At 34.6% G+C, this 13,327-nt stretch overlaps 1 long non-coding RNA gene across 2 annotated transcripts in view; it reads right to left on the bottom strand.

Annotated features, from left to right (window-relative positions):
* Nucleotides 1–13,327, bottom strand: part of LOC116846307 — a 160,222-nt gene that overhangs the window by 134,082 nt on the left and 12,813 nt on the right. For both annotated transcript variants that reach the window (XR_004378449.1, XR_004378448.1), the window contains exon 3: nt 9,758–9,959. This is a non-coding gene — a long non-coding RNA (uncharacterized LOC116846307). The remainder of the gene's footprint in view (nt 1–9,757; nt 9,960–13,327) is intronic.

Here is a 13,327-nt window from a genome sequence, read left to right on the forward strand (position 1 = left end):
GGAGAGCGGGTGCGATTAAAGCCGGTGCAGCTCGATAGCTCGAAGGAGAGACCCGGATCGATCGTGCTCGCTCGTGGGCGAACGGAGCTGCGAGCTGAATCGCGCGTTACTTCCGTAACGTCGTGCCGTTATGCAGAATTTACGAGGCCACGACGCTAACCGCCGGCGCCCGGAGAGAGGCGTGCCATTAATTTTTATCATACTCACTTCCGAATTAAGCTTAAGCGCGATATTTCTTTTTAGATGCGCGCGAGTGCGCGCGCGGCGAATATATCGAACGATTACGCGGAGGATATCCCGTGAAGGAGCCCTTCGGGATTCCGCGTATTTCTCACATCCGGACGACGCGAGGACCGCCGTTACTTTTTCAATATCTCTGCATTTATTGGAGGTTTATTACCGCCCGCGTCTCGATTCGCCCCTCGGCTCCTCGCGAGGAAATCGCCGCGGATTTCGCAGACGAGACGGGACGGCGTTCAGTTCCGTCGAGGCGACTAATCCGATCGAGATTTATCATTTGATCAGATCTGTTTAATCGCATCGCGCAATTAAATGCGCAAATCTTCCGAGATGTCTTAAGCCCGGAAGTTTGTTTACAGATTATGTTAACCGAATCGGTGAAAATTAAAAGCGATAACTGCCCTTTGGGACAATAGTCCCTAATCGATAAAAAAAATTAAATGCGATGTTTCAAGTTCGGAGCTTCTTTTACAGATTATTGTTAGAGTTAAATATATTGATATTGATATTGAGTAAAAATATTGATTAAATTTTTCTTAATTTAATAATTGATTTGAACAAGTATGTTTGAATTCAATTAACTGACGATTGATTTGAGCAAATTCAATCGAAAAATGTTTAATTGATGGAAGCGGCCAATAAAAACTGCTCTTTGGGACAACAATCATTATCCAATAAAAAAAAATTAAATGCAAGAATCTTCTGAGATATTTCAAGTCCGGAACTTAGTTTACAGATTATTTTTAGAATTGTAAAAATGTCAACTAAATTTTCTTTAATTTAATAATTGATTTAAACAAATATATTTTAATTCTACTAAGTGAGGATTGATTCGTCAAAATTAATCGAAGAATGTTCAATTAATGATTGATTTCAATGAATTCAATTAAAGATTAAATTCAATTAACGATTGGTCTTGCAGTCATAGAGATACCATGAATTATGACTAAGATGGATATAAATGACTAGCGAAAACTGTGATATCGCATATGTTTTGTAATCAATGAAGATTTAATCAATGCAGATGACAGAGACAGAATTTCTGTCTATACTGTCTGTAAAAGTTGACAAGAAGGAGTCTGTCTGTGGCGTCTGTCTAATTTAAAGATAATCACACTTTTTATAAAAATTGGCTGTGATAGACAAAAAAGACTGATGACGAGAGATAAACGTATATATACTCTTCACACCCACTTAGATTCGTTAAATTCGCAGATATTGCTAGAATGCTGTTGCAAATTCTACGCAACACAAACAATTTGTTAGCAGATACGAAAACAGCAATGAAGAGTGCGGCCAAGCGTCCATAGACATTTCGCCTAATTTTAGGGTCTTTAATAATGATAATTGTTTGATACACGATTAGAGCCCACGTCGTGTCGATTCCAAATATGTAACTCTAATCTAAGTCTCTTACTGTTCTCGAGAAAAAATGGTGCAAAAGAATCTCAATTTCAACAGATCCAAAAATCTGTCCTTAAAAGACGTCTTAAAAAGTGAATGTAAAGGCGCTGTCAGATCTAAATAGCCAATAAATTTTGGCTATTTTTCTTGAGAATATTAAAAAGCTCCGATTAGAGAATTACAAGATTTGGAATCAATTCGATGTGAGCTTTAATCGCATGCAAAAAAATTGTCATTATCGAGAGCCTTAAAATCAGGCGAAATTTAACTGCGACATTTAAAATTTTACTTGGATTATCAAAATATTTTTCTTGAGTTAACAATCTTTGAATCGATTGAATTTACTTATATCAATCATTAATCAGACGATTTTTTTAATTTAATTTAATTTTACTTCTTAATTTTTTTCACTTATTTATCTTTAAATAAATTAAATTAAATTAACTTTTTTAAATTAATTTTTAAATTAATTTTTTAAAATTAATCTTTAAATTAAATTAATTTTAAAAAATTAAATTAATTTTTACCTTTTATTAAATTTTCTAAGTTCAATAACTAATTAAATAGTCCCTTGCTAGTTCAATTTTAATTGAACGATCTTTAATTCCCTTCGGTCATATCAATAGCCAATTTAACGGTCTTTAATTGAATTCGTTAAAACCACTCGTCAATCGAACGACCTTCGATTGAATTTGTTGAAATAAATTGTCAATTGACCGGTCTTCAATTGAATTAGCTCATATTAAATCTTAATTGAGAATACGATTAAGAAAATAATTAACTATACGCAACTTTGGTTATTTTAACCGAATTCAGTCAGTTCGTTATATTTCTCCAGAACGATTAGGATAGACTACACTCGCAAATTTTTCAGCAGTTTAACGTGTCGTCCTGGACTTTCACATCGCTCGGAATGTCATTCGGAGCCGAGGTTTCTCGAAAAGCTTCCAAGTTTTGAATGGCGCGAAATAGTCTCAAATAAATCTAAAAGTCCCGTATCACCCTTAAAAGTCTTGGCAGTCTTGACTGAGAGTCTCGCGGCATTAAGCGCCCGCGCAAAGCGACAGAAATTGTGTGTGTCGATATTTAATAGACTGTAAATATTCTACACGAAATCGTTCTCGTTGTGACGTCAAATTATTCAAAAGACATCAGTGTTTCAAGATTCTCGTAGCTGTCGAGACTTCGAAGATTCTTAAGATCACTCAGACCTTTTTCTCACAATCGGGAGGTCCGTCGAACGACTTCGAGATTTTCCCGACTTTCGCCAAAATCTCTGATCTTGATCAGTCGGACGAAGATGAGTCGAAATTTGGTTGTGCGTTTCAAGGTACAATAATTTCAAGCGCTAGTCCGCTCGTCACTGATCACGCTGTAAATGTCATCGCGTACCGTTGTCGGAGGTGCAATCAAGAGTAACCGTACATTGAGAAAAAAGCAGTTGGATCGACAAAATTGGCGGTCACCCGCCTTCAGAGAAACATTGCATCTGTTGGACAAATTACGCGTAAGCGCGACAATAAGTTGCGCCGATATAATCACTGACTAAATCGCCATCGTGGAATCGATTGACAGAACTTATCACAGCAACTATATAATTGAACCGACCAAACGTTTGCCTGAACGAATTTTGTTCGTTCGAGCAAAGCCTCGTTAAATCAACCACTTCTTTTTCTCAGTGTACTGAAGTCGTGGCAATCCACGGCGAGAGAAGCGGATATGTAGCCTGCGTGTGTATATATATCTTGACTTGTGGAGTTAAGGCGAGATACTCTCGATATCGATTTGCGAAAACAGCTCACAATCTCATCGTGAGATCGCGTTAATTCTCGCCCGCGGTTAATTCAAGTGTAACGAGGGATATTAGAGTGCTCGTTGAATTATCGTATATTCGATGCTAATCGCACGAACCACGCGACGTTACGTTTAAGATGCTCTAGAGTCTTTATTTATTGTACAAAATGCTGGATATTATATGAATATATACGTAATACGATGTAATCGTATGCTTATTACGTGTATAAATATGAAACAATAAAAGATCACCTCGACGTTTCGCTCGACTCTGCTCATTTGCGACTCCCCCTCCCCCCGCCCTCTCACCGCGTAACTCCACGGAGTTGTGTTCTCGGCGTGTGCCGACGGTAAATGTTGTAAAATGCTGTGCGTGAAAGCAACTGCTACCAATTTGGACGCAGCAGCGCACAATATAAGGCATTCTTTAATGCGCGCGTTACCTCATATAACTCCGCACGTTCTACAAAATGCAACGGAAAGTTTCGGAACTTACGCCTCGTACCGAATACGAATACGGGAAGTACTCCCCGAACAAGGCAGCGTGCGAGACGGGGTTGGAGAAAGCTACCGCGAAACTACGCGTATTCATATATCGACGAGCCGTAACGCAAAGCGGAAATTTGATCGTTGAGAAAGGATATGGGATAGCCGAGCTGAATTTTTTGGTTCTGTACTAACTTTACAAATTCTATTGAATTTAAGGGCTCCATGGAGATTCTCTCGAGATATAATATTACAAGCAGAAAAATGCATACTGCATCCAAGTAAATGTTAATTGTTTCAAGTATTCTATAAGTTTATCTAATCACAACTCTATCATAAGTTTATTATAAGTACACTGATGTGTAAGCTGATGTGTTAAATTTAACATTTCATGTGTCCCAAATCATCCACTCTCATTTATGTATAAATTTAAAACAAAACAAATGTGGTAAAAAGCAACATGCATAATATTTAAAAACAACACAAGAATTTAACACTTGAATACCGTCAGGAACCACAGTTTGTATTAAATTGACATATGTATAATGTGAAATTAAGTAAAATAAAACGTTACTTTAACATTTGAGAGAAGTATTAATCTACGGTTTTGATGAAATGAAAATGTTAAATTGACATAATTTATGTCTGACATAATAAATATGTCAATTTAACACAACTTGTGATTCCTAACGGTATTCAAGTGTTAAATTTTTGTATGTAAATAAATGTTATAATTTATATGTAATTGTATGTAAATAATTGTTGTAATTTTGTCTATATTATGCGTGTTACTTTTTAACACATATGTTTTGTGTTAAATTTGCACATAAATGAGAGTGGATGATTTAAGACACATGAAATGTGTTCAATTTAACGCATCAGTTTTTACAATGTATTTCAATTCTAATAAACTTAACATTTCACTCGAGGATATTAAATTGCAAAAAATTGAAGAAAAAATTCGATTTGCAGAGACAAACGACCTTTTTCTTCGATAAAGTTTTATAACATTCTTGCAGTAGTAGTAGTGGTAGATTGTGGTAGGTTTGCTTTGACAGCTCCTTGAGTCACGTAGATCCCTGAGGATCCACTGTGACATCCCGCCGATTGCTTTTTGTTATGATGGTAGTAACTCTAGCCGAGTGTTCTTCACCAGACTTAATAGACTATTCACCATTACTCCTTCCAGTGAAGTTCCTCCTTGAGTTCTAGGTATATATCCCCTAGAGCCGGTATCTTTTGCAAACGAATGCCCGAAAGCAACACGAAATATGAGAGAGAGAGAGAGAGAGAGAGAGAGAGAGAGAGAGAGCTATCTTCTTTCTCACCTCTGCATAACCGACATTCTCTCTGCTTGGTTAGTCTAAAGTTATACGTATGTGAGAGAGTATTGTTAAGAGTCCAATGCATACTTTCAACTTCTGCCCGTTCATGGGGTTAAAAGCTCTTTCGCCTTTAATATTCTTGTAAAAAGAATAAATTGTTCTTTTGGAGACAGGTTAATGAACTTTCCCAAAATTTGTGATGGTGAGATTTTAAGAACATTGTAAAGAAAATATTCTTTGCTGGAGAAATATTCTTTGTTGAACACAACAAAGTTGGATACAACATTCAGTACTTATGAGACTTATACTAAATTCTAAGACTGATATTCTCTCTCTCATAATTGTAAAGTATTTGCAATCTTTGTTTGAGAGCATAATTACAGATTTGTACTCATGGGCTATTATTCGGCTGTTTAAGTCGATATTTCCTATATGAAATACGTACATATGAACGAGTATTATCAATTATGACGAAAAATTGACGATATTATGATCACTTGTCAAATAACGACAGACCACGAGTGACCGCCTAATTCGACTCAGATCTTTCTTCATTCTCGATAAGTTCATTAAACGCCCATTAAAATCGGCTCCCTCTATATTCAATGATTTGATGCACCTGGAGAAGTGCATAATACTATGCCGCTGTAGTATGCCGCTGACCAAGTTCTGTGTTCTTCGTCCTAACTTCCCTCGACCCAGCATCCTGCTCTCGGCTGTTCCGGATACTCCATGTGTGGCACTGACACACTCGTGTAGACACCATTTGACCGGAGGAACCCGTATTAATTAATGCGATGCAGACAAGAGCCGGATTAAATATTTCAAGAATCGTCGTGATATATTTTAATCATCCGAACTGGAATAATAACCAAGGCAACGATATACGTGCTACGTATCGCTCGAAACATAATAATTCAGTTATAGATAGGAACAATAGGCTGTAAAACGGTTTGAGAATATTTTTCTGATGAAGTTTAGAATGATTATTTACGAGCCATTATTTTTACTGTTGAGTCTGTGCGATAATTTGTTATGACATCTATTTTAAATACTGATACTTTTCCTTGAATTTCATTAAAAGATTGAGATAGTATTACAGTTAAGAATTAGAATAATTTTGCAGAGCATCTCGAAATTTCGTATTAATATTCGTTATCGCAAGTGAGAGTAAACTTGAGTAACATATTATTAGTTAGATTGAAACTTTCTGTGTAAGTGTATGATAAACTATTATTAAAACCAATTTTCCGGTTAATAAAACCAATTTTCAATCGTAAAATGATTGAAATCAAGCATATGAATAAATAAGTTAAAGTTTAAGGGCTGTGGAAACTTCTCGCGGAGAACCAAGAACTATTAATCAATATACATATTTATACGGTCTTTTTATCCTGAATTGCTAGCCAACTTGGCCCTGTACCAGGACAAGATGGCCACGCTGCAGCATGTTCCTATTTCGGTTACAGAAGAAAATATACAGTTGACAGGATCGTTGCGAGTATAAAACCATAGAGAAAGGTTGTTTCTTTCACATTTGTACAGTCAATCAACGATTAATTGTCTGAGAATTTCTGAAAAAGCCTAATCTTTACGTATATCGTTGCCTTTGTTTTGATTTTTATCGTGCAATTATAATATACATCATCGATTTTTAAAATAATTAATTGGACTTTCATCGTCATCGCGTTCATTAACACGTTTCTCTGGTTGGCTTGTATCTATACGGGTGTCAGTGCCAGTGCCAGTGTCAGTGTCAGCGTCAGTGTCACGATGAAGCCGGGACAGAGGACACAAGACGATGAGACAGGTTAGTGATATATCATGTATTTCCAGGTATGATCATTCATTATTTTAGATGTTTCCGTTTTTAGCGGACTTCTGACAAAATTACTGAGAACGAAGATCTCTGACGAAATTACTAAGATTTTTTACAAAATTACACTAACAATGAGTTTACTGAGAGTAAGAGATATGAGATTCTGATTCAAGTCGTGAAATTTAGAATTCAGCATCAATCTCACGAATATTAATTTTTTTCCTGTAAAACCAGTATTTATAGTTGTAGATTATATATAATATTTGACTAAGCCTTAAGAATGTCATTAATTAAAAAAATTATGTTCACAGACTATCGTTTAGCTGTTTAGATCAATATTTTTCATATGAATTAAGTATAGAGATTAATGAATAATCAAATTTATATAAAGTTATAATTAACTTATCAAATAAATAAATGGACAGTAAATACCGGTTTAAACATTGCAATTGCAATTGCTGATTTTTGTCTTTAATAATATACAGTCTCCAATTTTAAAGATGCTATGCACTATTTCTTATTCTCCTATTTTGAATCCTCAAATCTTTTTCTCTCTTATCAAAATTCTGAACCCGAAAAAAAGAATCATGATAAGACGAAGAAGTAAATTATTATATTTGATGTACTCATTACCTATCTTTATTAAACCGTTTATCATATTGAACGTAATGATCACTCATGCCTAACATAATCATATTACCGCGTCCTATTATGTTACGAAATATAATTAATTGCATTTAACAGATCGAATATACGGCCAATATACGTTTTAATAGGACGAGGTAAATGATATATATATATTTCAAATTATATTTATGAACTGTATCGTTGGTAAATCAGTCATATGTTAAGCTTTTTTTTTTAAATCAATGAAGATTAACACATATTTATATATATATTTAATAATCTGATCAGAATACAAGTAGGAACTCGTGTATTCTATGATAATATTATTAAATATATAATATGTGTCGAAATATTATTATTGAACATCGTTTTAATTATTTGGCTTTTCCGATATATTACGAGCTTCTTGTGAGATGGTAAACATAAGTCACGTGGTACGTGCGTAGCGTCTTGTTTTTGTTATTGTTGTCTGACGCGGATAAGCTATCACACATACAGTATGTTCTCCTAAACTTCCGCATAGAGAAAACAACAGTAAGTATTCCCCCACACAATTTGTATAATATAATATTATATTTTGAGAATCTGCATTGGGCCTTCAACAAAATATATAAAGTTAAAATGTAGAAAACCAAACTCCTTCGGCTTAGGTATGTGGCAAAAATATTGACTGAAAAAATTGTATATATTAATAATAACACAAATACATAATATAGTAGGCTATCAATGATATCAAATCAAACTCTAAAGATAAAAGCCATGCGTTGAATGTCAGTACGCGAATTTTATTAATTGTTATATAAAAGATTTGATGTTACATTTAACAATCGACTTGATGTAGCATCAAATATTTTTATGTAACAATAAAATCCATTTATACGACATCCAACTCACAGCCTTTTATTTCTAGAGTTTAATTTAAAAATAAACAAATATTTTATATCGATATAAATTTGATATTTTTTTATATAACAAACATTTCAAGCGGATTTGGTAAATATAAAGTAAAGTGTAATTAATGTTTTTATCGTGATACCTTCTATAGTAAAATAGGAAGACATTTTTATTTAAATAGTTAATAATCAATAAATTTTGTGTGTGTGTGTCAAATTGTAATATCGGGTGTTTCAATTTTCTCGGTTTGCCTCACAAATCTCGTCACATGAGCGTACACATGTATTCAAAGAACAAATGATTAATATCTATTTATATCGATTTAACACACACATACACAGGCCAGTCACTTGCAGCTTGAAACACATTAGTAGGTGAAAAATGATCGATTAATCCATCTTATATTGTTGTATAGCGCAGGACCTGAAGCTGTTTTCAAGTCTGCAGTTATAGCAAAATTGATCTAGACACGAGGAAGTAGCTAAAATAGATAAACGACTAGCAAACACTGCGATACCGCATGTTTTCTATTTAACTAATATAAATGACAGAGAGAAAATTTTGTTCTGAATTGTAAAAGAGGGCGGCCAGAAGTTTCGCCTCAGTAATAACAGCTTTTTGCACACAATTAAAGCTTACGTCGAGTTAATTCCAAATATATAACTCTCTAACCTAAACCTTTTATCGTTTTCGAGAAAAATCCTCAAAAGAATCCTCAATGATTTGATATCATTGATAGCCTACTATATTGTGTATTTGTGTTATTATTAATATGCACAATTGGCTCAGTCTATATTTTTCTCAAAAGAATCCTAATTTCAACAGATAATGGCACCAGGAAAGATTGACTTAAATTCAGCGTGATTTCGACCTGATAGCGCCTATTCTTATGTGAGTGCACGGAGGAATTTTCATTTGTCAGTAAAAGTATTTACTCTATTTGTTATTATTTCGACGTATTTATAAAATTCATAAATAATTCGACAATACCTAAATGATACTTAAAAATCGTAACAATAACGTTTGCCCACGACTGTACTTGTTTGATCTACCATATATTTGTCTATCAATTATTCCCTTCAAATTCGCACATACGCCATTTCTCTTCCTGTCTATTCAAGCAATCTTTCCTCGCGTCTCTTACGACGAATATTCTCTTTTCTCTTACCTATGTCGTGCTCTTCGCTGCTCCTATGAATCCTCTATCCATTTTTTAAACGGCGACGACGAAGCGCTCCTCCCACAGTTTCCATTTCACTCTGTTGATTCTCTTCCTTTCATCGTCAGCGATTCTTCCTCCGTCGTTTTTGCGAACCGGATAAACGCGAGCGTTCAAAAGGACCGGAGCGCAAAGCGTCGGCAACGTATCCCTGAAAAGTTCCAGTCGCTTTTCAGCAGGTGACAACAAGAGCGGGAGCGCCAGCGAATTTTGAGCATCGTTTCCAATTTGAAAGCGAGCCGCGAAAGTTGCCGGCAATTTAAAGTTTTCGCACAAGTAGTTCCGCTGGATCTGTCGGCTAACGGAAATTAATTTTTCTTTGCACACTTGATCGGAAAGAACGCGTCGTCGTAGAGCACTGCGTTTCTGATTGCGTTATCAGACTCCAATTTTAAGTACGAGACATGTTCGATAAGTAAATCGTCATTCGAACATATGAAGATGTGTCTGGAAAGGAGGATTAATCGTTATGAAACTTCTGCTTTAGATAGCCGACAAAATAGGAGATATTTGGAAATTTTTTTTTAAAGAAATATACGAAGATGTCAATATAGGCATTTAATCGTGCTATTTATTATATTGTTTTAAGTGTGAAAAAATTACTTGAAAAGGTGAAGTTGAAATTTTGTCTCGGTGTTTTGTGCTGAGTGCAATGTCGCCAGACACTTATAATTAGCGGATAACATTACAGTTCATGTAATAATTTATAACAAAAAAAATTTTTAATAAAAAATTTAAAAATTGTATTAAATTTGCTGTGAAGAGTAAACCTATTCTTTGAAAAATTGCCAAAGTTTCTTCAGGGACATTAAATATATAAATAAAAATGAGAAAATAAAAATTACTACTATTCGTAATTACAAAGTGCTCCCATTTCGTGAAATTTCGACTTTTCGCGCACAACAAAAGTTCATCATCCAGAAAATTTAAAAAAGCTTTTAAATTTTCTAGTCCCATTTATTTCAGATTATCACACGTAATGTTATTCGCTAGTTAGAGGCGTCCGGTGATATATTCAGCACAAACAACTTGGGTGAGGAAACTTCAATTCTTTTTTAAAAATAAAAATTCTTTTTTAAATAAAATAAATAAAATATAATTAAATATAATTTTTATAGTTAAAACAATAATAAATGGTCAAAACTCTATATTAATATATTTATTTATTTATTTTAGAATAATTCGTAAAACCTTCCTATTTATTGGCTATCTAAACCGAACGAAACGACTTCTTTTGTAATCAATCCTGTTAATTAAACTTTTTCCATCGTTCTCCTAGCTAATGTTAAATTCGGACGTTACGATTTTAATTACGTTATCAGGTTGCAGTTTTAAGTACAAGATATATTCGAGTAAGTTCGAACGAAAATATGTCTAGAAAGGAGGAATAATGATTAAGACGAGCCAGCTTTCTCATTCGTAATCTATCGCGAATTAAATATTTCCCGTCGTCTTCCGTGGCTAATTCTAAATTCGGACGTTACGGTTCTAATTGCGCTATCAAATTACAATTTTAAATGCGAGATATATTTAAGAAGTGAGTCGTCACTCGGAAATATGAAAGGAGTAATCTTAGAAAGGAGTAATCGTTAAAATTCGACGAACCGGCTTCCTCATTCGTAATATATCATGTGCATTAAATATTTCTCGTCGTCCTCGGTGGCTAATTTTAAATTTGGACGTTACAGTTTCAATTGCGTTATCAGATTGCAATTTTAAATACGAGATATATTAAAGACGTAAATCGTCACTCAGAAATATATCTAGGAAGGAGGAATAATCGTTAAGAAGACCAGATTTTCTTATTCATAATTTATCGTGCGAATTAAATTTTTACCGTCGCTTTCTGTATTCAATTAAAATTCGAGCGACACGTTTCTGCATTACTAGATTGCAATTTTAAATACGAGATATATTATGAGAAAACCATAATTTGGTTTTGAGAGAATCATTAGTCATATATGCGTTTGATAAGGAGAAATTATCGTCAAAACAAACGTCTTTCATATTTAATCTATCGAGCGAATCTAATATTTATTGTCACTCTTTATATCCAACTTTAGATTCGGACGCCATTATTAAGTTACAATTTTAAGTTAAGAAGATGTCATTGTTCGGATGAAAATGTATCTAAGGATCAATTGAGAAGAGCGATCTGTCTAATGTGAATCAAGCTGGCTCGTTTTAACCATTATTCCTACTTTCCAGACATATTTTTGTTCAAACTTACTTCTCGAATATATCTCGAACTTAAAATTGCAATCTGATAAGTGTGCTGTCTACCTTGTAAGTCTGGAACCCTTTTTCTATACAATATAGAAACTTGTATAGTAAAATTCATGGCGCGAAGAACTAATTGTGCAACGCGAGCTAACAAAGCGTATCCCATAAAAGTCGCCCGTCTAACGATCAACTTCCCCAAACGACACGCCGATTACCTCATTGAGAAAATTAGCATGTTAATTAGCACGTGGGCGCAGCAGCACGCAACTTTTCGTCGCGCACCGAGGCAAGGCGGCACGACCTTTTGCCCGCTTCACCAGCGGTAACAAACAGGGGCTTTAATAAATTAGCTGATGGATACGCCGGCGGAATTGCCGGACTAATTCCGGGTCAGGAAGTAGGACGAGTGGCGGATTACAGGCGAAAACTCGATCTCAAGTGTGGGAGTTACAGTGTGGGAAGTTATCGTGGCGCCGTTGCCGCGAGGCCGCCATGTTCTGTTCTGTTAACTGCAAATTTTACGTGTCGTTTTATGGAACGTTCGCGGTTTTCGAGTGAGGATGCATGCACGCATAAGAGTCTCGTACGATTTCAGGTGTGATCCGTCTCGATATATGAATATCTAGATGGAACATGTACTTAAAACTGGGTTCCAAAATAGTTCAAACCTAACCTCAGAGAAAATTTTTTGAAATATAATTGGGATTCAGAGTCTTATCCTCCAAAATAATTATTTTTTCTGGTGCCATATACGGGAATTTGCTAAACATTTCTAAATATAGTACATACAGAATTTCCCAGATCACCGTTTTCAAACTTCACGAGAACGTAAAACGGATTGAGATGAACATGAAAGTCCTATGTTTTGCGATATTCGTAATAAAGAGCTCGAGATATTAATTAAAGAAGATTGGTGAATGATTATACACGATATGGTAGATAAGCTGTAGTGTGCTGTTATGTGCTTATACAATAGATTAAATTGAACAAAAAAATTCTTTATCATTTTGCAAATAACCACGTAGACTTTTAATTATTCACGAAAGAAAATTGTTATATGATTGTGCGCAATAATGCACAAATTTTCTTCAATTAATATCTTTTATGTTCAATCCGTTCTATGCTCTCGTGAAGTTTGAGAATGATGATTTGGGACACCCTGTATATATGCCGATCAGATTGTCCAAGCATGTTCCAAATAAGTGGTATCGTATTGCGAATACTAATAGGGAATCTCATTCTAATCCTTACTATAGATAATTTAATGAGATCTAATTGGAATCCAATCTAATTTCC

The sequence above is a fragment of the Odontomachus brunneus genome, unplaced genomic scaffold (assembly GCF_010583005.1).
Source record: "Odontomachus brunneus isolate Ranch 3 - 2012 unplaced genomic scaffold, Obru_v1 Obru_scaffold_063, whole genome shotgun sequence".
In the NCBI taxonomy this organism is placed as follows: domain Eukaryota; kingdom Metazoa; phylum Arthropoda; class Insecta; order Hymenoptera; family Formicidae; genus Odontomachus; species Odontomachus brunneus.